General features: G+C 53.0%; 1 protein-coding gene across 1 annotated transcript in view; it reads left to right on the forward strand.

The window, feature by feature from the left end:
• The first annotated feature begins 8,903 nt into the window (after positions 1-8,903).
• LOC123346036 (C-type lectin domain family 2 member D-like) overlaps positions 8,904-22,636 on the forward strand; it is a 55,407-nt gene continuing 41,674 nt past the window's right edge. The window contains exons 1-2 of the transcript XR_006572905.1: positions 8,904-9,020; positions 12,682-13,270. The gene's annotated coding sequence lies outside the window, so the exon portion shown is untranslated. The remainder of the gene's footprint in view (positions 9,021-12,681; positions 13,271-22,636) is intronic.

The raw sequence follows: 22,636 nt of genomic DNA on the forward strand, positions 1-22,636 counted from the left end.
ACGAGGGGCTGGTGCTTTATAATGTTCACTCCTCTTCTGCTTCTGTCCCTGCAGTGCCACGGGTCAGTGAGAGAGCAATGCAGAGCGAGAGATTCTAATGAGTGGTGGTGTTTTGGGGGATTATCACAGTGCAGCCTGAGAGATGTCTGCAAAGGAGCCTCAGGAGGACAGAGGCTCTTAAAGGGCAATCACTGTAAATAATTTGAGGCATTCAGTCCTGTGGACTACACAGTATTATCCTAAAAGGTGCTAAAGCCACATGAAACAAATACATGCTAAGGATGGCCAAATGCATGCTGGAGATTTTTGATTGGTTAGCATTGCCACATGGTGCCTTTTCATAGGTTACACAAGCCTGTAGAAGGCAATCAGGTTTCAGCTGGTGGCTCTGTGATGGTTTATGGAGTTAACTAGACGTCACTTTTACAGCACCAGCCATAGGGTGTATCTTAGGGGCCTGTATACCCATCCGGGACACTAACTTTAGGGATTTCGCGGTGGATCTGTAGGAGGCGGCAGAGGAGGAGTACCCTGGCATCGCAGACTCACACTGGCAGCTGTTGCTCAGTATAATTCGCATGGCCACTGATGCCCTCTATGTAGACTGGCGTTTCTGGCGCAGTGCCACAAGCAGAGACTGGTGGGAACACTTTGTCATGCAGACCTGGGATGACCAGCAGTGTGTCCAGAACTTTCGCATGAAGAAAGCAACATTTTGGGAGCTTTGTGAGCGGCTTACCCTGACCCTCCAGCGTAAAGAGACCCAACTGAGGTCCCCCTTGTCAGTCCAGAAGCGGGCTGCTATAGCTATCTGGAAGCTGCTCCGGGTCCACTGCCAACCAGTTTGGGGATGGAAAGTCAACTGTGGGTAGAGTGGAGGTGGAGGTAACTGAGGCAGTCAGGCATGTGGTTTACCCCAAGGTGGCAGGCATTAAAGATTTTCCAGCGGTAATTGCTACCTTTGCGAGAATAGGGTTTCCAACTGGTGGTGCTATTGACAGGACTCACGTGCCCATTGCAGGCCCTCATGGACCACAGAGGCCAATTTATGACTGTCAGTCTGGGCTGCGCAGGAAAAGTCCACGATACCAGAGTTTTTCACTGCTCGGGACTCTACATTCATGGACAGGCTGGGATGCTATTTCCTCAAATGATATTGACCAGGGGCGGCTCCAGGCCCCAGCACGCCAAGCACGTGCTGGGGCGGCATGCTGCGGGGGGGCGCTCTGCTGGTCGCTGGGAGGGCGGAAGGGGGCTCTGGTGGACCTCCCGCAGGCGTCCCTGCGGAGGGTCCGCTGGTCCCGTGGCTTCGGTGGAGCATCCACAGGCACGTCTGCGGAAGGTCCACCGGAGCCGCGGGACCGGCGACTAACAGAGCGCCCCCCGCAGCATGCCGCCGTGCTTGGGGCGGCGAAATGGCTAGAGCCGCCCCTGATATTGACATAAGTAGTGTTACTGTCCCCACTGTTATTCTGGGGGACCCTGCCTTGGTTTATGAAACCGCACCTGGATTTCAGAGGCCCTGAGGTTTTATTACACTCTCATCAAGTGCCAAATGGTTGTTGGATGTGCTTTTGGCAGATTAAAATGCTGGTGGAGATGTTGACAGACCTGTTTCGGTGCCAGCGTCATCAATGCTGTCCGCATCACTGTGGCTCGCTGTGCTCATCACGGTCTGTATGAAGCCAGAGATGAGCCATTTCCCCCTGAATGGATCTATGACAGCGAGGGGATGCTGGCTCAATTCCCTCAGCCAGAAAGTGCAGCTACCACTGCGGGGGGCTGGTTGCACCCGGGCAGCAGAAGTCAGGGATGCTTTGGGTGCTCACATTCGGAAGTTGTGTGACCTGATGGAAGAGGGGGAATAATACCTGTACGAATGGGCTTGGGGGAAACTGGCTCATTTATGGAAGGAGGGCAGTGCTTGGGAGTGGGGTGTTCTTGTGTCATAAATAAACAGATCAGGGTTAAGGTCTCTTTTACCTGGAAAGGGTTAACAAGCTCAGTAACCTGAGAAACACCTGACCAGAGGACCAATCAAGGGACAGGATAATTTCAAATCTCTGTGGAGGGAAGCCTTTGTCTGTGTTCCTTGTTTGCTCTGTGTGCTCTCTTTGGATCTAAGAGAGGCCAGACATGTCTCCAAGTTCTCCTGGAGTAGTTCCTACTATCCAATACTGAGTATTAATTAAAAAGGCAAATTAGTCTTATAATTTGATTTCTACATTTGCAATTGTGTGTTTGCTGTAGAAAATTCTTTATTCCTGTTTGCTGTTACTTTGATTATGCTGAGGAGGAGGGAGGGGAAGTCTCTCCAGTTTTTATAAGTTAGACCCTGTATTTTTGCATCCTGGTATGACAAAGATAGTGTACTTTATTTTTTTGTTCTTTTAATAAATTCTTTTCTTTGAACTTGGTTAATTCCTTCTCTTGTGGAGATTCAAGGGAAGGGGAGGGGGAAGAGTGAGTTCCTCCTGAGGGTGATTCACAGAGTTGAATCAGTGTGTATCTCTCCAGAGTGGCTAGGAGAGAGGGAGGGGGAAGTGGGCTGCTTCCCTGTGTGTAAAAATTCAAGGAGTTTAAATCAAGGTATTTTTCCCAAGGACTAGGGAAGGGGACGGGGAGATAAGTCCCTCTTTGTGTTGAGTCAAGGATTTGACTCGGTGTGTATCTCTCCGCAGCAGGCTGGAGAGAGGGAAGGGGGGGAGGGGAACTGGCTGTTTCTCTCTCTGGTAAAATTCAAGACAACTAAATCTGTGTTTCCCAGGGAAAGTTTGAGGGAACAGGCAGTGTGTTACTCACTTAAAACGTAACTGGTGGCAGCAAAAACCAGATCTAAACTAAAATTTTAGTTTAAAGAAGTCCATGCAGGTCCCCATCTTGGAACCCAACAGCTCCAAGTGGGGGAGGAGACCTATGACATCTTGATTACAGTGCTGAGCCTTGGGTAGCTCTTAGATCCTGCCGGACTTTGTTCCACAGCCCGGTCTGGCTCCCAGATGCTTAGATTCTTATGTAATCACTTGAATCCAGGAGCTGGGGCTTTTAGAAAAGCACCAAATATTGGGATGCGTGTGACTGAATTGTGAGAATAATCAGTGTTGAGAACTATCAAATGATTTGATTTAATTCTTACACATACAGCCTTTAGCTTGTGGTTAGAGCTAGCAGGAAATCTTTCCTGTCCTGGGGAAAATTCTCATTAAAATTTTCAAGGGAAAAATTGACTTTTTGTGAAATACAGGAAAAAAAAATGTGTTATTTTCAGATTGGCAACCGAAAACTGGATTTTACTTGAATGTTATTTTTGGGGGCCAAAAACATCTGTAAACCAAAAATATAAAATACAATAAAATTTAGCTGAAACCTGTTTCTACTGAATAGTCAAAGCTTTTCAGGGAAACTAAAAACTTTCCATTTAAAAAAAACCAAAACCTCATTATCTGAAAATCCAAATTTCCATCAGAAAATTGTGGTGGCAAAAAGTCATCCTTGCCCTAGGGCTGAAGTGGCCAAAAATTGCACAACTTCCTGCAAGGATCGGCTGGGAAAAGCAAATTAATTATCCGTGAAATGATTCCACCCCGTCTATGCTGCATCAGCTCCCTCTTCAACCTCCGCTACTTCCCTTCTACCCCCAGCTACAGCAGCTCATTGTGGCAACCAACAGGCTGCATGAGGTGTGAGTTTGTGGGGAGGGATAGTAGGCAGTCTGAGCAGAAGAGAGGAGGAGCTGCATGTATCAGGGACTCAGTTATTGGGTCCTGCAGGACACGTGTATTGGATGGGACTGGGACTGGCTGTCTCTACTTTCATCCCTCTGCAATTAGCTGCCACCCTGCCTCAGAGTAGTCTATGCTTTGTCTGCAGGAGGAAGTTTGCAGGGGATGGAGTCTCAGCGGATCAGGGCCAGCTCTAGACCCCAGCGCGCGTGTGGGGCGGCATTTTGCCGGCAGGGCGGCAGGCAGCTCCGGCGGACCTTCCGCAGTCATGCCTGCAGAAGGTCCGCCAGAGCCGCTGGACCAGTGGACCCTCCGCAGGCACAGCTGCGAGAGATCCCCCGGAGCCACGGAACCGGCGACCGGCAGTGCGCCCCCTGCGGCGTGCCGCCCTGCTTGGGGCGGCCGGATTCCTAGAGCCACCCCTGCAGCGGATTGCTAAAGTGATTTGCAATGTCACCGGTGGAAGCAGGACAGAGAGCGATGGGCTCAGAGGCCAAAGGACTTTGGGAAGCGTCAGAGGTTGGAATCGGAGTTTAAAAGCCTCCCACTGGTGGGATGCCCGGGGGGAAGATTCAGTGGGCACTGAGGTAAGAGAATCTCTGTGTGTGTCTTCAGGGCCATGCTCAGGGGGTCTCAGAGCGTAGGTCCACATAGTGGGAAGTCCCATAAGAAGAGGGGTGGGGAAAAGGGGTCAGGCCAAGACAGCACAGTGGCAGCTGGAGGACTGTGTCCAGTTTGGGTTACCGATGTATAGAAAGGATGTAGAGAAACTGGAAGGGATCCAGAGGCGAGCGACAAAGATGACCCCAGGGATGGAACACCAGCCCTGTGAGCAAAGGCTGACAGAACTGGGTATGTTTAGTTTGGAAAGGACGATATAAGGGGGCATCTGAGAGCAGTCTTCAAATACTCGAAAGGCTGCCATAAAAACGATGGAGAAAAGTTGCCCTGTCTTGCCACAGAGGCAGAACAAGAGGCAATGGGTTTAAACACCAGCATGGCAGGTCTAGATTAAATCTCAGGAAAAACTTCCTAACTGGGAGAACAGCAGGGCAATGGAACAGACGCCTCGGGAGGTGGTGGAAGTTCCTTCGCTGGAGGTTTTCGAAAGGAGGCTGGAGCCATCTGTCCTGGATGGTTTAGACACAACAAATCCTGCTTCTTGGCCCAGGGTTAGAGTGGGTGACCCTTGTGGTCCCGTCTAATCCTAGGGTTCTGTGAACCCAGCCCTCTCCTCTGAATTGGTTTGACGCCTCTGAGCTGGAGGGACAGGATGTAGCCAGCAGAGGTCGCTGTGTCACTCTGCTCAGAGAGCTGCACAAGGAGATTGTGCTAGAAAAATAGAGACAGGGAGTGCTGAGATCAGGGCTCCATTGTGCTGCACAGACAGACAGGGAGAGACAGTCCCTGCCCCAGCTGAGATCAGGGCCCCGTTGTGCCGGGCGCTGCACAGACACAGCAAGAGACAGTCCTCCCTGCTCCGTAGAGTTGGGCGACCTGAGCTGAAGAGACGTTATGACTTGTCCAAGGTCACACCGGGAGTCTGTGGTCGAGTCAGGAATGAAATCTAAATTTTCAGGAACCATGGCAATGCCTTGAGTGCCGAGCCAGCCCTTCACAACATGGCTGTTCCTGGCCAAAACTGCTCAGCACGTCCACAGACTTTGGCTTTGTTCTGGGATCAGGTTGTGCTGGTTTCACAAAAGGTGCATTTTAAAATCCCTTTAGTTAAACTGGTTCAAAACCCAGCCCAACTCCCCGTGTTCCCACGTCAGGGAAATGAAACTAATTGTTTCCCCTTTTGTAACCAAAACAAGTGGTGTTAAAAGCCCCCGCATCTTAATTGAGACACGTTCCGTGCCTGGCCCCTCCCCCAGCTAGTCCATCATTCCTCACTAGAAGAATTGCTAATGTGGATTTTCATAACATTAATTCTCCCTCTCCTTGTTCCCAGGCATTAATGAGCAGTGACATAACTCACAACATTAGTATTTAAGGCATCATCTCGCTTAGTGGAGAATAGTTCATATCTCAGAGCAATTGTTTCAGGCTGTCTGCAGACTCAGGCAGAAGTCACAGCACCCGTTATACTTGGGGCAGTTCCTATAGGAATTGCTGGACTGGATCAGATCAGATCCAAGATCCATCTGTTGCCGGCACAAAGGCCCGAGGCGACAGCAACAGTGGTTCGTTGCCCGGAGTGCCTCGCTCCAATAGACACACCAGGGTGGAGAAGCAAAAAAAAGGTTTATTTGAGATCTCAAAGCACGGCACTTGGAGACAACAAGTCTCAAATCAAGCACACTCCATACAAGCAGCTCTCTCTCTCTTTATACATGATTTCAACTAAGCATCTCTATTACCCCCCACTGCCCAGCTCCCCCTTCCCCCCTCCTCTTCTCCCTCCCTTTTAGTTCCCATACAGCAAATATATTATAACGTAGCAATTACTCTAAACAGGTTAAATCATACTTGGCAGAAAATACATCATCTCGTTAGTAACTTTTTCCCGACCGGTTATTTTGTTTCACTCCCTTCAGCCAGGTGCAAGCAGGCTGTATAATTGCCTCCTGGTACTGATAACTAGTTGCCACACATTCCATTCTTTCCATCTGGCCTGTGGGGTTAATTAAAGTCTAAACATGGAAGCGGTTCGGACAAGCAAGCTGGCCAAAGGCCTGATACAGGGAGGCCTTATTGGCACTGTCATTTTCCACCCTTCTGTTAACACTGGGCCATGCCTAGTGCCACCAACACATCTAACTCAGAGCCCTGCCTTTGGCCAGTAACTGATGCTTCAAAGGCAAATGTAAGTGCAGCGGGAGATGTGGGTTAATCTGCCCCCCATAATAGGGCAGACCTTGGTCTCTGATAGTTAGACTGAGCTATGTCCTGAACCCAGAGGTTCCCTGCAAGAATTCATTAGCATGAACTATTGTAACTCTGGGGGCTCTTTTTATGCATAAAAGGGTCCAATCCTTTTTGAATGTTGCAAAGTTCTTAGCTCCGACATCTTCCTGTGGCAATGAGTTCCACAGTCTAATTATGTAAAATTACATGTAACTCAGCCTAGATGCACTGCAGTCACTTGATCCCAGCCAGTAATCTAGCCTGGACAGAGGAAAACTGGTTAAGTTCTCCTTCAGACCCGCTGGGTGTCTGGGATCAGAGCCAGCTCCAGGCACCAGCGAACGAAGCAGGTGCTTGGGGCGGCCAAGGGGAAGGGGCGGCACGTCCAGCTCTTCGGCAGCAATTCGGCGGCGAGTCCCTCGGTCCCTCTCAGAGGGAAGAGCCTGCCGCCAAAGTGTCACCGAAGAAGAAAGCGGCGCAGTGGAGCTGCCGCCAAAGTGTCGCCAATCGCTTCCCCCCCCCCCCCCCGCACTGCTTGGGGCAGCAAAAACCCTGAAGCCGGCCCTGTCTGGGAGGGAGGTGTGGCCACACCAGTTGGAGATCTGGCCCCATTGACTCCAATGGAGCGACATTGACACACGCCAGCCGGCACCTGGTGTTTGTTGTCCTGTGGCTCTCAGTGACCTGTGGGGAGGGAATGATTTAAATCAGGGCTCAGGTACCTACAGCTGCTCTGGGACAGGAAGCTGTAAACCAGCTGCTCTCAGACTCTGCCAGCAGGGAGGGGCTGGGGGAAGGGTGATCTCAGTGCAGGGCTGGCATAAAAACTGAAACTTTTGTTACCTTTTGAGGGTGGGTTTTTCTGTGACCTAAAAAGCCAGGGCTTGGACTGACTCAGTTAGTGGTGCTCACTGTGTCCTGAGCCAGACGCAGCCGGAGCGGCGCTGGGTGTGTAGCTGAGCCTGGCACGTGGGTGTGTAGTCAGTAAACACGGTGACTGGGAACTCCCCTGTGCCTGTGTGGATGCTACACGCTATTTTGTTGTGCAAAGAGCAAAAGACACAGCACCGTCCCTGCCCAGGGGAGTTTATTATCCAAATAGACAAGATGGGGGAGGGGAAGAGACGGGCCCAAGGTCACGCAGCAGGGAGGGGGCTGAGACAGGGATAGAAACCCAATTTTCAGAGTCATACTTAAGCCCCTTCGTGTTCAGTTTAAACTGATTTTTACCCAAAAATTCCAGGTTTTACAAAAAAATATTTTTCATTTTCTTTCTGATTTTTTCACCCTACTTTTGTATCATTCATATATGTAAAAAATAATTTGTTTTATGAGGAAAATACAATACATTGTGTGCAATCTATGCATTATGAGCGTACATTAGTCTGTGTGTATATGCAAAGCTGCCTGTTGAAGTAAGGCCACGTATTAGTCTAGAAGATGCACACAATAAAGAAACAGGCATGAATGCAAGCTCTGAACGTACTGCTGAATCTCACGCCCACCACGGACACATTTCCAGCTGTTAGCAGATAACGGTTTCGAGATCTGACACTCTAAAGTGGGACAGAAACGAAAGTCTGTCTCAGAATATGGTTCAGAACACGCATATTCAAAAGTTTTAAAACAAGAAAAAGAGGAGAAAAGGATGAAGTTGAGTGTAGACACTACAACTGGTGCGGCCCAGTTATTAAATGTAAACAGTTTTAGGCCAATAGTTCTAAGTCTATAACAGTAACTGTTCAAATGAAAAGGTTGTTTTGGGGATTAGAGACATGTTGTTTTCTTAGACTCTGAGGGGGCCTTGTGTTTGGAGATCCCTTTTAGTCCTGCAGCAAACCGCATTGATGAACAGAATTCAAAGCATTAATCTTTCACACATACAGAATGGGAAGAGACTGTCTAGGAAGGAGTACGGCAGAAAGGGATCTAGGGGTTATAGTGGACCACAAGCTAAATATGAGCCAACAGTGTGATGCTGTTGCAAAAAAAGCAAACGTGATTCTGGGATGCATGAACAGGTGTGTTGTGGCCAAGACCCGAGAAGTCATTCTTCCGCTCTACTCTGCGCTGGTCAGGCCTCAGCTGGAGTATTGTGTCCGGTTCTGGGCTGTGGTAACAAACACTGATAAATTCCCTGGGGAAAATGAAACCTCCCTAGACAATTTATTCCAGTGCTTAGCAGCATCCCAGCAGGGCCAGCGGAGACAAGGAAGATAACACAGTTCATCATCAACTCTATCCATTCATCTCTCCTGCTGCCCCCACCCCTGCCATTACGGCTCCGATAGGCATCCTGAACAGCCAATGGGAGAAGGAGTGGGCGGGCTCAGAAAAAAGGCAGGAGGGGCCGAAATACCGCAGTGCGGCAATCTCTGGGTCCTGCAGATGCTCACTGCCTGGAACAGACCCAAGGCATGTAGCTCGCTGCAGCTGCTCGGGATCGGGGTAAGCGGTGCCCTGTGTCCGGCGGAAGTGGGCGGCGGCGGTTACTGGATTTCTCAAAGGGATGTGGTTGCTGGAGGCAGAAGAGGGAAAACCCCCTTCAAGCCCCCAGGGGTGCGGGGGAAACACCCGGGAAGGGACTGGGGGTTGGACCCTGGGGGAGCGGATCGAGGGAGGGGAAGAGGCGCGTTCAGGGCGGTGAATTGGCCCAGCCCAGCAGGGGGCAGCGCTCGGCTCGGGGGCGTTTCTCTGGGTCAGGCTGACTCTGGGGAGCTGCAGCTGATCGGCTGCAGGAGGGCGGGGTTGGGCTGGGGAGCAAAGAGCCGGGTGCTGGCAGCACCTTCCAGCGTCACCCCCCAGCTCAGCTCTGGCCTGTCCCCGGGGAGCTTGGCAGGTTGGCGCCTTGGGTGAATGATCGCCCAGAGCTAAAGAGATGAGTGTGTGGGGCGGGGGAGCACAGAGCCCTGGGGGCGGGGGGAGGGGACATTGTGGGGGGCTGGTGTGTGGGGAGGGGGAGCACAGAGGCCCTGGCATGGGGGCAGAATGGGGGATCCTTGTATCTGGGGAGGGAGGATTTTGGGGGCACACAGAGCCCCTGGCATAGTGGGGGGGGGGAGTTGCTTGGAGTTCCTACAATAAAGGAGGATGGGAGCTGTGGGGGTGGGGAGGGAAGCGGGATGGGTGGATGCAGGTAGCCCATGGTGTGTGCAGGGAGCTTGGCCTGCACAGGCTGGGAAGTGTGGGACCCCAGTGGGATGCAGGGCGATGTGTGTGTCAGCGAGGAGGGAGGGGCTGTCACAAGGACACAGGGTGATTTCCATTAGCCTGGAGCCTGCTTGTCTCCATCCAGCTGCCTGGCTGTACCTCCGCTGGGCCACACCCTCAATCCCAGCAGGGCCGGCTCTAGCTTTTCTGCCGCCCCAGGCAGAAAAGAAGAGCGCCGCCCCCCCCCAGCGGCGCCGACCGCAGCCCAAGCCCCCGCCCTCCGAGCAGCGCAGCGCCGCCCTAGCCCGCCCCAGGGAGGCGGCCCGCAGCTGGCTACCGGTTCGTCTGGGGGGTGGCCGCTGCCCAGAGCGGCCCCTCCTCTGCAGCTGGGGCAGGGCCGCGCTACCGGCTCCGCCTGGGGGGGTTGCTTACCTTGGAAAGGCAGGAGCCGGTAGCGCAGCCCTGCCGGGCTGCAGCGGCGGGGCCGCTTCTCCTCCGCTTGTCCCCGCTGGTGCACTCCGAGAAGCGGCCCCTCCTCTGCAGCCCGGGCAGGGCTGCGCTACCGGCTCCCACCTTTTCGCGGTAAGCAACCCCCCCCCCCCCAGGCGGAGCTGGTAGCGCGGCCCTTCCCCGGCTGCAGAGGAGGGGCCGCTTCTTGGTGTGCACCCGCGGGGGCAAGCCGAGGAGTGGCCTGTCCTCTGCACAGGGGCGGCTCTAGAAATCAGGCTGCCCCGCCCTTCCCCGGTCCCGCGGCGGGTTCCCTCTTCCCGCGGCTATGGTTGAGCTCCCGCAGTCATGCCTGCGGCAGGTCCACCGGAGCCAAATGCCGCCCCCCCGGGAAAGGGCCGCCCCACGCGCCTGCTTGGCGTGCTGGGGTCTAGAGCCGCCCCTGCCTCTGCGGCTGGGGAAGAGCTCCCGCCGCTCTTCCGGTAAGCAGGCACATACACGCCCGTCATTTCGCCGCCCCCTAAATTTCGCTGCCCTAGGCACCTGCTTGTTTAGCTGGTGCCTAGAGCCGCCCCTGAATCCAAGGCCCTGCCTTAATTTGGAAACCTCCAGTCCCTTTGCCCTGCTTTGGGGGGCCCCACAGGCCCAGAGTGGCCTGGGGGATTAGCAGGGGACCTGGTGCCGGGAGCAGGAAACGGAACCCTGACCCCTGCTGCCAGGCCCCCTGCTAATCCCCTGGGCCTCGTCTGTCGCTGGGGAGGGGGCTTGGGTGATGTGGTGGAAAATGGGGGTGGGAAGAGGCGGGACGGGCACAGGGAGTTGTTCCGGGCCCTGCTCCCCCCCTAGGAACGCACAGGGGGCCCAGCTGGGGGATGGGGCTGGCCACCGGCGCTGTCGCATACGAAGCAGGCAGCTGCGTATTCTGTGTATGCCTAAGGATGGCCCTTGGCATATGTTGGTTCTGCTGAATCTCCAGAGGGTGGTGGGAAAGGGCTAAATGCACAGAGGTCGTGGGAAGTCCCTGGAATCTCAGGATTTGCCCCTCCCTCCCCCCTGGCTCCCAACGACAAAGATCATGTGAATGAGACCCCAGTATCAACTTCAAAGATATTAAATGCATCAACAGCGGCTGTTGCACAAAAATAGTAAATGTTGAAGTAGTTCATGGTTTTTTTTGAAGCCAGTCTCATGACCGTTGCTCGTGATGTTTGAGCCCTTGGATTATTTAGGAATATTGAAATGTTAGCAAAGGGTGACACTTGCCCTCTGGGGGCTCGCTCATCATGCGATAAGAGGAAAGATCCTTTCATGGATTGAGAACTGGTTAAAGGACAGGGAGCAAAGGGTAGGAATAAATGGAAAATCCTCAGAATGGAGAGGGGTAACTAGTGGGGTTCCCCAAGGATCAGTCCTAGGACCAATCCTATTCAACTTATTCACAAATGATCTGGAGAAAGAGGTAAACAGTGAGGTGGCAAAGTTTGCAGATGATACTAAACTGCTCAAGATAGTTAAGATCAAAGCAGACTCTGAAGAACTTCAAAAGATCTCACAAAACTAAGTGATTGGGCAACAAAATGGCAAGTGAAATTTAATGTGGATAAATGTAAAGTAATGCACATTTGGAGAAAAATACCCCCAACTATACATACTATATGATGGGGGCTAATTTAGCTGTAACAAGTCAGGAAAAAGATCTTGCAGTCATTGTGGATAGTTCTCTGAAGATGTCCACGCAGTGTGCAGAGGTGGTCAAAAAAGCAAACAGGATGTTAGGAATCATTAAAAAAAGAGTCTGCCTTTATGTAAATCCATGATGCGCCCACATCTTGAATACTGCATACAGATGTGGTGGTCTCATCTCAAAAAAGTTCTTCTGGCAGTAGAAAAAGTTCAGAAAAGGTCAACTAAAATGATTAGGGGTTTGGAACAGGTCCCATATGAGGAGAGGTTAAAGAGGCTAGGACTTTTCAGCTTGGAAAAGAGGAGACTAAGGGGGGGATATGATAGAAGTATATAAAATTATGAGTGATGTGGAGACAGTGAATGAGGAAAAGTTATTTACTTGTTCCCATAATACAAGAACTAGGGGTCACCAAATGAAGTTAATAGACAACGGGTTTAAAACAAATAAAAGGAAGTTCTTCACACAGCACACAGTCAACCTGTGGAACTCCTTGCCTGAGGAGGTTGTGAAGGCTAGGACTATAATAGGGTTTAAAAGAGAACTGGATAAATTCATGGTGGTGAAGTCCATAAATGGCCATTAGCCAGGCTGTGTAAGGAATGGTGTCCCTAGCCTCTGTTTGTCAGAGGATGGAGATGGATGGTAGGAGAGAGATCACTTGATCATTGCCTGTTAGGTTCACTCCCTCTGGGGCACCTGGCATTGGCCAGTGTTGGCAGACAGGATACTGGGCTCGATGGACCTAGGGTCTTACCCAGTATGGCCATTTCTTATGGCTCAGCCGCTGTTCCTGTTTCCTCATGTTGCACATTTCTTGTCTTGCAGGGGGCTGAAGGTGGTTTGATCTTGGTGGAAGAGATTGCAATTTGTTACTTACCAAGCACCAGCATGCTCGGAGCTATACGGACTAATTAAACCCCACACCCCTTTGCCCTGAAGAGCTTACAGTGGAAATAAATGATGAATGGATGAGATGTATAAACAGGTGTCCTGTGCTCATCTGGTTATGGGTGCTTGGTATCCCAGCCCAGGAATACAAACTATAGATCTGAACTGAGCGGTGCGTCTGTGAAGGAACACAGATGTCACTCCAGTGTTCGCTTCCAAACCTGCTGTTCCAGCCCTGCCTCTCTGGGGTAGCAGCCAAGTTGAAGGTGGGTGGAATTTCCTTTTCCAGGTGTGGGGAGTTTAGGAGGTGTCTGCTGTTCGTCACTGCAGAGACTGGGCTTCCCGAATAGGAATGAAATATTCCCTCACCAAGCAAGCGTTATCACGGGCCTGTTTGGTAAGTGAAGGACAGAGAAATGAACTGACCAGCCCCAGGTCATGCCAGGAGCTTGTGACATTGCTAGAAACTGAACCAAGACCTGATCAGCAGATCAATGCTGTCACCATCCTTTGTTGGGACTGAGAGGTAAGATATAGAGGGTAGCACGAAAGGGCACATCTACTAACCCTGGGCTTACGTTGCAGTGTAGAACTCAAGTGAGCAGACCTGGGGTGTGTTAATGTAGGACAGTGGTTCCCAAACTGGGGTTTGTGACATGTTACAGGAGGTTCTTGGAAACTTTTTAGGGAAACATGACGTCGGGCTTTGAAATCTCATTATACTGTCCTGTGGGAGCTGGCTTCATGCCCAGATCGATTGCACTGCTATAGTACAGATGGAAGGTAACCAGACCACACGTTGATGCAGCCCGTAATCAGTATTGTCAACCCCAAGTGTTTAAAAATCATGGATCGGGTCCCCGAATAATGAAATTGGCTTCAAAATTTTAAGGGTTTTTTAAAAATAAATTGTAGAGGGTACTTTTATTTGACTTATGGTTTCTGAGCATTTAGGGCCCACTCTGATCATGTTTTCAACCAAACAGGCAAGGAATTTGCATCATAAAACAAATGCTTAGATTCTTATGTAATCACATGAGTCTGGGAGCTGGTACTTTAAGAAAAGCACCAAATATTGTGAGGCTTGTGATAGAATTGTGAGTTGGCAACACTGACAATGATTTAATTCTTACACACACAACTTTGGCTTGCAGCTAGGGCTAGCAGGAAATCTTTCCTCTCCCGGGGAAAATTCCCATGGAACTGGAGGGAAAAATGATTTTTGTCAAACTATTCAAGGGGAAAAAAGTTGATGTTTTGTGAAAAGCAGGAAAAACCCACCATGTTTTGTTTTTAGGTCGGCAACAGAAAACTGATTTTTATCTGATATTGATTTTTTTTCCCCTTTAAAAAACTGCTGTAAACCAAAAGAAAAAAAACCAGCTGTAATCTGAAGCATGTTCAGGTTTTGGGCCAAATTTGCTCTCCAATGAAAAGTCAAAACTTTTTAGGGAAACCAGAAAATTTCCATTAAAAACCACCCCTCATTTAACTGAAAATCTAAATTTCCATCAGAATATTCTGGTGGTAAAAAGGCAACCGGCGCTAGGGCTGAAGTGAGCAGATTGCAGGACATCCTGCCAGGGTCAGATGGGGAAGGCAAGCTAATTAGCAGAGATTCCACCCCATCTATGCTGCAGCAGCTCCCTCTTCAGTCAGCTACTTCCCTTCTACCACCAGCCACAGCATCTCATTCTGGGCAACCAACATGCTGTATGAGCCGGCGTTTGTTCGGGGAGGGGCAGGAGGTCTGAGCAGAAAAGAGGAGAAGCTGCATGTATCAGTGACTCAACTGGATCCTACAGAACACGTGCATTGTAGGGACAGCCCCGTTCATTCTTCTCTGTGCAATTAGCAGCCTGCCTGACTCAGTGCAGTCTGTGCTTTGTCTGCAGGAGGAGGTTTGCAGGGGATGGAGTCTCAGCGGATTGCTAAAGTGATTTGCAGTGTCACCAGTGGAAGCAGGATGATGGGCTCAGAGGCAAAAGGACTTTGGGAAGCATCAGAGGTAGGAATCAGGGTTTAAAAGCCTCCCACTGGTGGGATACCCAGGGGGAAGATTCAGTGGGCACGGAGGTAAGAGAACCTCTGTGTGTGTCTTCAGGGCCATGCTCAGGGGTGTCAGAGCGTAGGTCCACACAGGGGGAAGGTCCCGTAAGAAAAGGGGTGGGGAAAAGGGGTCAGGCCAAGACAGTGAAGTGGCAGCCAGAGGACTGTGTCCAGTTTGGGTCACCGATGTATTGAAAGGATGTAGAGAAACTGGAAGGGATCCAGAGGCGAGCGACAAAGATGACCCCAGGGATGGAACACCAGCCCTCTGAGCAAAGGCTGACGGAACTGGGTATGTTTAGTTTGGGAAAGAGGAGATAAAGGGATCATATGACTGCAGTCTTCAAATACTTGAAAGGCTGCCATAAAAACGATGGAGAAAAGTTGCTCTGTCTTGCCACAGAGGCAGAACAAGAGGCAATGAGTTCAAACAGCAGCATGGGAGGTCTAGATTAAATCTCAGGAAAAACTTCCTAACTGGAAGAACATCAGAGCAATGGAACAGACGCCTCGGGAGGTGGTGGAAGCTCCTTCGCTGGAGGTTTTCAAAAGGAGGCTGGAGCCATCTGTCCTGGATGGTTTAGACACAACAAATCCTACTTCTTGGCCCAGGGTTAGAGTGGCTGACCCTTGTGGTCCCGTCTAACCCTATGGTTCTGTGAACCCAGCCCTCTCCTCTGAATGGGTGTGACACCTCCGAGCTGGAGGGACAAGATCTAGCCAGCAGAGCACTGCACAAGGAGATTGTGCTAGTAAAACGGAGACAGGGATTGCTGTGGATGGGGGAGGGCGGCGGCAGTGAGGCGGTGTGGGGCAGAATGGGGCAAATGCACGTGGGGTGGAAGGAGGACGGTGCAGAAAGGCCCTCGTGAGACCACAGACACAAGCCTGAGCTCTGTCCGGCAGGTCGGCCAGGGGCTGCTGGATCGTCCCTGGGAGAAGGGACCCTGGAGGGACATGGCACTGGGACAGAGGTGCCCATAGGAACAGTTCCCTTTTCCCCTCTAACCGCCTGCCTTGGGGGGCTGGGTTAGCAGCGGCTGCGCTGATGATTTGTTATAACCTGATGTCCGGGTGCTCAGGGCATTGGCTCCCCCCATCTCTGCCAGCCACAGTAAGGATTCATCCATCGCTTACTGGGAATGGGTGGGGTTCATGGAGACCCCCCAGGGCTGGAGCCAGGGGCTTCTCTGCACTGCTGCCATCTGGCCCTGTGCTGTACTGAGCTCCCCACTAGGCACACCCTGCTGGGGTGAACGGTTACTAACAGCTGTAGCACCCTGAGAGAGACCACAACTGAGATCAGGGCCCCGTTGTGCCAGGCGCTGCACAGACACAGCAAGAGACAATCCCTGCCCCGTAGAGTCGGCGACCTGAGCTGTGGAGACTTTATGACTTGGCCAAGGTCACACGAGGAGTGTGTGGAGGAGTCAGGAATTAAATCTAAATTTTTCAGGTGCCATGGCAACGCCTCGAGCGCCAAGCCAGCCCTTCACAACATGGCTGCCCCTGGCCAAAACTGCTCAACACATCCAGAGACTTTGGCTTTGTTCTGGGATCAGGTTGTGCTGGTTTCACAAAAGGTGCGTTTTTAAATCCTTTTAGTTAAACTGGTTCAAAACCCAGCCCAACTCCCTGTATTCCCACGTCAGGGAAATTAAACTAATTGTTCCCCCTTTTTTAACCAAAGCAAGTGGTGTTAAAAGCCTCCGCATCTTAATTGAGATACGCTCCGTGCCTGCCCCCTCCCACAGCTAGTCCATCATTCCTCACTAGAAGAATTGCTAATGTGGATTTTCATAACAATAATTGTTCCTCTTCTTGTTCCCAGGCGTTAATGAGCAGTGACATAACCCACAATGTTAATATTTAAGGCATCATCTCGCTTAGTGGAGATTAGTTTGTATCTCAGAGCGATTGTTTCAGGCTGTCTGCAGGCTCAGGCAGAAGTCGCAGCACCCGTTATACTCATGGCAGTTCCTATAGGAATTGCCAGAATGGATCAGACCAGATCCAAGATCCATCTAACCCAGGGCCCTGCCTCTGGCCAGTAACTGATGCTTCAAAGGCCAATGTAGGTGCAGCAGGAGATGTAGGATAATCTGTGGGACATTAGGTCATACCTTGGTCTCTAATAGTTAGACTGAGCTATGCCCTGAACCCAGAGGTTCCCTGACACAATTTGTTAGCATAAACTATTGTAACTCTGGGTGCTCTTTTTATGCATAAAAGGGTCCAATCCTTTTTGAATGTTGCAAAGTTCTTAGCCCTGACACCTTCCCGTGGCAATGAGTTCCACAGTCTAATTATGTAAAATTACAAGTAACTCAGCCTAGACCCACGGCAGTTACTTGATCCCAGCCAGTAATCTAATCAGGAAGGAGGATACAACTGGTTAAGTTCTCCTTCAGACCAGCTGGGTGTCTGGGACGGAGGAGTGGCCGCACCAGTTGGAGATCTGGCCCCATTGACTCCCATGGAGCGACACTGACACACACTAGCCGGGATCTGGTGTTTGTTGTCCTGTGACTCAGTGACCTGTGGGGAGCTAATTAAGTATTTTAGGAAGAAGTGTGAGAGTGGCCACCAGGAAGAGTTGGTGGCCGCATTCTGAGGCCACCAAAAATTTTGTCCTGAGAACCCCTGTGCTAGACCGGCTGCTGCTAATGCAGTGCGCCCGGATCAGGTTAGCCCATTTCCCACAGCAGCTGGGAGCTCATTTGTGGCTTTCAGGATCCCTCTTTTCCGTGGCCTTGTGAGGGTTAATTCCCACACGCAAAAATAACTGGGCTGGCTTACAGCGAAGGTTGCCAGAGGACCCAGCATAGAATCATGGGACTGGAAGGGACCTTGAGAGGTCACCTAGTCCAGTCCCCTGCACTCATCCCTGACAGGTGTTTGTTATTGAAGATGTTTAAGAGCAGGATGGACAGAGATTGCACAACCTCCCTAGGCAATTTATTCCAGTGCTTAGCAGCATCCCAGCAGGGCTAGTGGAGACCAGCAAGATCATACAGAGCTAATCACCAGCTCTGTCCATCCAGCTCTCCCCCTCCTCCTCCTCTGCTGCCCCCTTCTGCCATTACCGCTCCGATCGGCATCCTGAACAGCCAATGGGAGAAGGAGTGGGCGGGCTCAGGAGATACAAAGGGAGGAGGGGCTGAGATGCTTCATTGTGTCAATCACTACACAGAGCAAGTGCAATGCATTTAACTCGCTGCAGCTGCTTGGGATCAGGGTAAGTGGTGACTTGTGTCCAGGGGAAGTGGGAGGGTTTAGGGGATTTCCTAAAGGAATGTGGATGATGGAGGCAGAAGAGGGAAAACCCCCATATTTTTTCTGATTTTCACCCTACTTTTGTACCATTCAAATATCTAAAAAATAACTTGTTTTATGAGGAAAATACAATACGTTGTGTGCAATCTCTGCATTATGAGCGTACATTAGTCTGGGTGTATATACAAAGCTGCCTGTTGAAGTAAGGCCATGTATTAGTCTAGAAGATACACACAATAAACAAACGAGGGTCTGAGCATACTGCGGAATCTCACACCTACACCCGCACCCACCACAAACACATTTCAAGCTGCCAGCAGAAAATGGTTTTAGTGACTTGGCGCACTAAAGCGGGAAGAAAATGAAAATGAAAATCTATCTCAGAACACGGTTCATTCTGAACAACCAATGGGAGGAGTGGGCGGGCTCAGCAGATAAAAGGGAGAGGGGCTGAAATGCTGCAGTGCATCAATCTCTGGGTCCTACAGATGATCTCACTGCACGGAGCAGGTGCGATGCATGTAGCTCGCTGCAGCTGCTTGGGATCAGGGTAAGCGGCGCCTTGTGTCTAGGGGAAATTTTTTGGGGGGTGGGAGGGGTTAGTGGATTTCTTAAAGGGATGTGGTTGCTGGAGGCAGAAGAGGGGAAAACCCCCTTCAAGCCCCCAGGGGTGCGGGGGGGAAACACCCGGGAAGGGACTGGGGGTTGGACCCTGGGAGGAGCGGATCCGAGGGAGGAGAAGAGGCGCGTTCAGGGCGGTGAATTGGCCCAGCCCAGCAGGGGGCAGCGCTGGGCTCAGGGCCGTTTCTCTGGGTCAGGCTGACTCTGAGGAGCTGCAGCTGATCAGGTGCAGGGCAGCAGCGGTTGGTCTGTGTGGAGCAAAGAGCACATTTCATTAGGGTGTGCACCCAGGGAGCCCCACCCCACCCTAGCCCTGCCCCTGCCCTGCCCCCACCCACTCCCTCCCACTTCCTACCTCCTGACTGTCCCCCTCAGAACCTCCAACCTCCCCTGCTCCTTGTCCCCTGACTGCCCCCTTCTGGGATCCTGCCCCTAACTGCCCTCCAGGACCCCACCCCCTATCTAAGCCTCCCTGCTCCTTGTCCCCTGACCACCCCCTCCAGAGACCCCTGCCCCCAGTCACCCCCCCCAGGACCCCACCAACTATCCAACCCCCCTGTGCCCTGACTGCTCTGACCACTAGCCACACCCCCGCCCCTGACAGGCCCCCTGGGACTCCCACGCCCTATCCAACACCCCCGTCCCCTGACTGCCCCCGAGACCCTCTAGCCTGTATCCAACCCCCCCTGGCCCAGCCCGGCCCCCTTACCACACCGCCACTCAGAACAGAGACCCCACCAAATCTCACCCCCTGGACATCCCCTTGACCAATGGCGTGATGGCACTGGAGCACAAGAGCGCTATGACTGACGTAAGTCAAAGGTCACGTGTAGCACTGGGGAGGCGGCGATTGGCTGGGGGGGGGTAAGAGGGTTCTGTGTGGGGCAGTCTGGGTGCAGGCAGCTCAGTGGGGGATCTAGATGTAGAGGGAGGTTCCAGGTGCAGGGGCAATGGGAGTCTGCAGGCAGGGGCGGCCCCAGGCCCCAGCACACCAAGTGCATGCTTGGGGCGACATGCCGCGGGGGGCGCTCTGCCGGTCGCCGGGAGGGTGGCAGGCAGCCCGCCTTCTGCGGAGGGTCCTCTGGTCCCACGGCTCCGGTGGACCTCCCACAGGCCCCGCGGCCCCACCGAAGCCACAGGACCGGCGACCAGCAGAGTGCCCCCCGCAGCATGATGCCGTGCTTGGGGCGGCAAAATGTCTAGAGCCGCTCCTATCTGCAGGGGGGACCAAGTGAAAGTGGATGGAGCTCAGTGGGGAGGGTGTCTGGGGGGCTCATCGGGATGGTACAGCTGCAGGGGAGGTGGGGCTTGTCAGGGTGAGGGTTTGATGGGGCTGCTTAACAGGGGAGCCCCAGCTGCTGCCAAGGGGATCTGCATGCTCGGCCCTCGCTTCTCCTATCCCCTTCTCTTCCCCATCCCATGCCCCTTCCTTCCCCACTGCCTCTTCCCCCCCCCCCCCGCCCCACAACTCTCTGTTGCACAAGATGAAGGATGGCTCCCAGCACACAGAAGGGAGCTCAGCCAGCACTAGCACCCAGAAGGTGGTGTCCAGCTGCAGTCCAGGGAGCGGAGCAGAACTTTTTTTTTAGCCGTGCTGTGCAGCTCTGCATTCACGGAAATGGGGGGGGGGCATGTGGCATGTGACCTTGCACCCCATGTGGCCCCCCTGCCCGGGGGCTATTTGACTTGCCTGGGCTGAGCCAGCATCACGGCTGGGGCTGGAAGGGGCCTGCCCAGGCTGGGATCCCTCAGACCCCCCTTGCCTGGGGCCCAGATGAGCGCCCCCCCCCCCTCTCCCATGCTGGCCGAGAATGACCCAGCCCCTGCACTGGCCCTAGGCAGCTCAGCCCCGGGAGGTGGCGGGCAGAGCAAGACATCCCGGAGCCGGAGCTGCGCCGAGGAGCGAGGCAGGCAGACCCCTGTGGGACGTGACTCCCGAGAGCCTCCCAGCCGGCCGAGGGGATGAGACGGGGCGGGGATACCTGGGCTGGCCAGGCAGCAGAGGGCAGCACCGGGGAGGGGCTGGAGAGGAGAGGAGCAAATGAAGTGCAGTGCCCAGCTGGCTGATGTGCCCCTGTTGAGCATGTGCCCAGCGCCACTGTAAACTTGCCGGTACTGCTCAGGGCATTAGGGTGTGCCTGGGCACACGCCCTGCGCATGACTATGCCTCCAGCTCAGCTCTGTCCCTGTCCCCGGCGAGTTTGGCAGGTTGGCACCTTGCCTTACTGATGGCTCAGAGCAGGGGTCTCAAACTCAAATGAGCACGAGGGCCACATGAGGACTAGTGCATTGACCTGAGGGCTGTATCACTGACACCCCGCCCCTTGCTGCCTCTGGCCCCGCCCCCACTCCACCCCTTCCATTAGGCCCTGCCTCTTACCACCCCTTCCCCGCCCCGTTCCAACGCCTTCCCCGAAGTCTCCACCCCAATGCTGCCCCAGGGGGTGCAGGAGGGGTGCGGGATGCAGCAGGGGCCTCAGGGCAGGGAGTTGGGGTGCAGGATGCAGCAGGGGGCTCAGGGCAGGGAGTGCAGGAGGGGTGCGGGATGCAGCAGGGGGCTCAGGGCAGGGAGTTGGTGTGTGGGGTGTGAGCTCCAGCCCGGCACCGCTTACCTAGAGTGGCTCCAGGGTGGCAGCGGCGCTCACTGGGGCCAGGGCAGCTCCTGTCCCCAGCCCCGCGCCGCTCCGTTCCAGGAAGCAGCTGGAACCGTGTCCCTGCAGCCCCTGGGGAAGGAGAAGGGGCTCAGGGATCCGTGCATCTGCTGCTCCTCCAGGTATCTCCCACAAAGCTCCCATTGGCCACGATTCCCTAGTCCCGGCCAATGGGAGCTGCGGGGGCGGTGCCTGGAAGGAGGCAATGCAGGAGCCCTCTGCCCCCACCCTACTCCCCGCCGAAGGGGCGTGCTGCCAGCTGCTTCAGAGAGCGGTGTGGGGGCTCACAGTGCCACAGGGGGCAATCCCGCAGGTAGGCAGAGGGGTGGGGGCGTGGGGAGCTTAGCAGGCCGTGTGTTTGAGACCCCTGGCTTAGAGGAAAAAGAAATGTGGGGAGAAGGGGAGCACAGAGCCCTGTGGGGGGGATGGGACATTGTGGGGTGCTGGTACGTGGGGAGGGGGAGGCACAGAGGCCCTGGCATGGGGGATCCTTGTATCGGGAGGGAGGAATTTGGGGGCACACAGAGCCCCTGGCACAGTGGGGGGAGTTGCTTGGAGTCCCTACAATAAAGGAGGATGGGAGCTGGATGGGAGCTGGATGGATGCAGGTAGCCCACGGTGTGTGCAGGGAGCTTGGCCTGCACAGGCTGGGAAGTGTGGGACCCCCGGGAGGCTCAGGGCGATGTGTGTGTTTGTTTTGCTGGGGGCAGCGAGGAGGGAGGGGCTGTCACAAGGCCGCAGGGTGATTTCCATTAGTCTGGTGCCTACTTCTCTCTATCCAGTGCTAGTGCTGTTTTTAAATTATTATGAAGAACAAATTTAAGCTTTGTTGTAATCTGTGTTGTTTGCCTGGACTGCTCAAGACCTGGATGCTTGTGTAGAAGGAACTCTGTGAGTTGGCTTCTTAAATCCCTTCCTGCTGTTTCACATCTGATACTCCTTGGTGAAACATAGGAGCCTTGTCTTAGAACAGGCTTAATCAAAGTGACATAAGCTACGAAAGTGAGATCTGGGAAGTGTTGCCGTTTTCATAATGTAATAAACATACTGTAATGATAAATAGTGTGTAATAAGCACATCATAAGAACAAATTTTGTATTTCCCAGATCACTGCTTTTATATTTTATACTCAGGCAAAGGAGAAAATCCCTGAAATACTCATTTTTAGGAGGGGGTTTGCGAGACTTGACATTTTAGTGAAAGGGGCTGGTCAATTAAAGTTTGGGAACCACTGACCTAGGACTTGAGCGTCTACACTTGTTTGTAACCCAGGTTAGCAATTGTTCAACCCTGGG

Source organism: Mauremys mutica, chromosome 12, assembly GCF_020497125.1.
Source record: "Mauremys mutica isolate MM-2020 ecotype Southern chromosome 12, ASM2049712v1, whole genome shotgun sequence".
Lineage (NCBI taxonomy): Eukaryota > Metazoa > Chordata > Testudines > Geoemydidae > Mauremys > Mauremys mutica.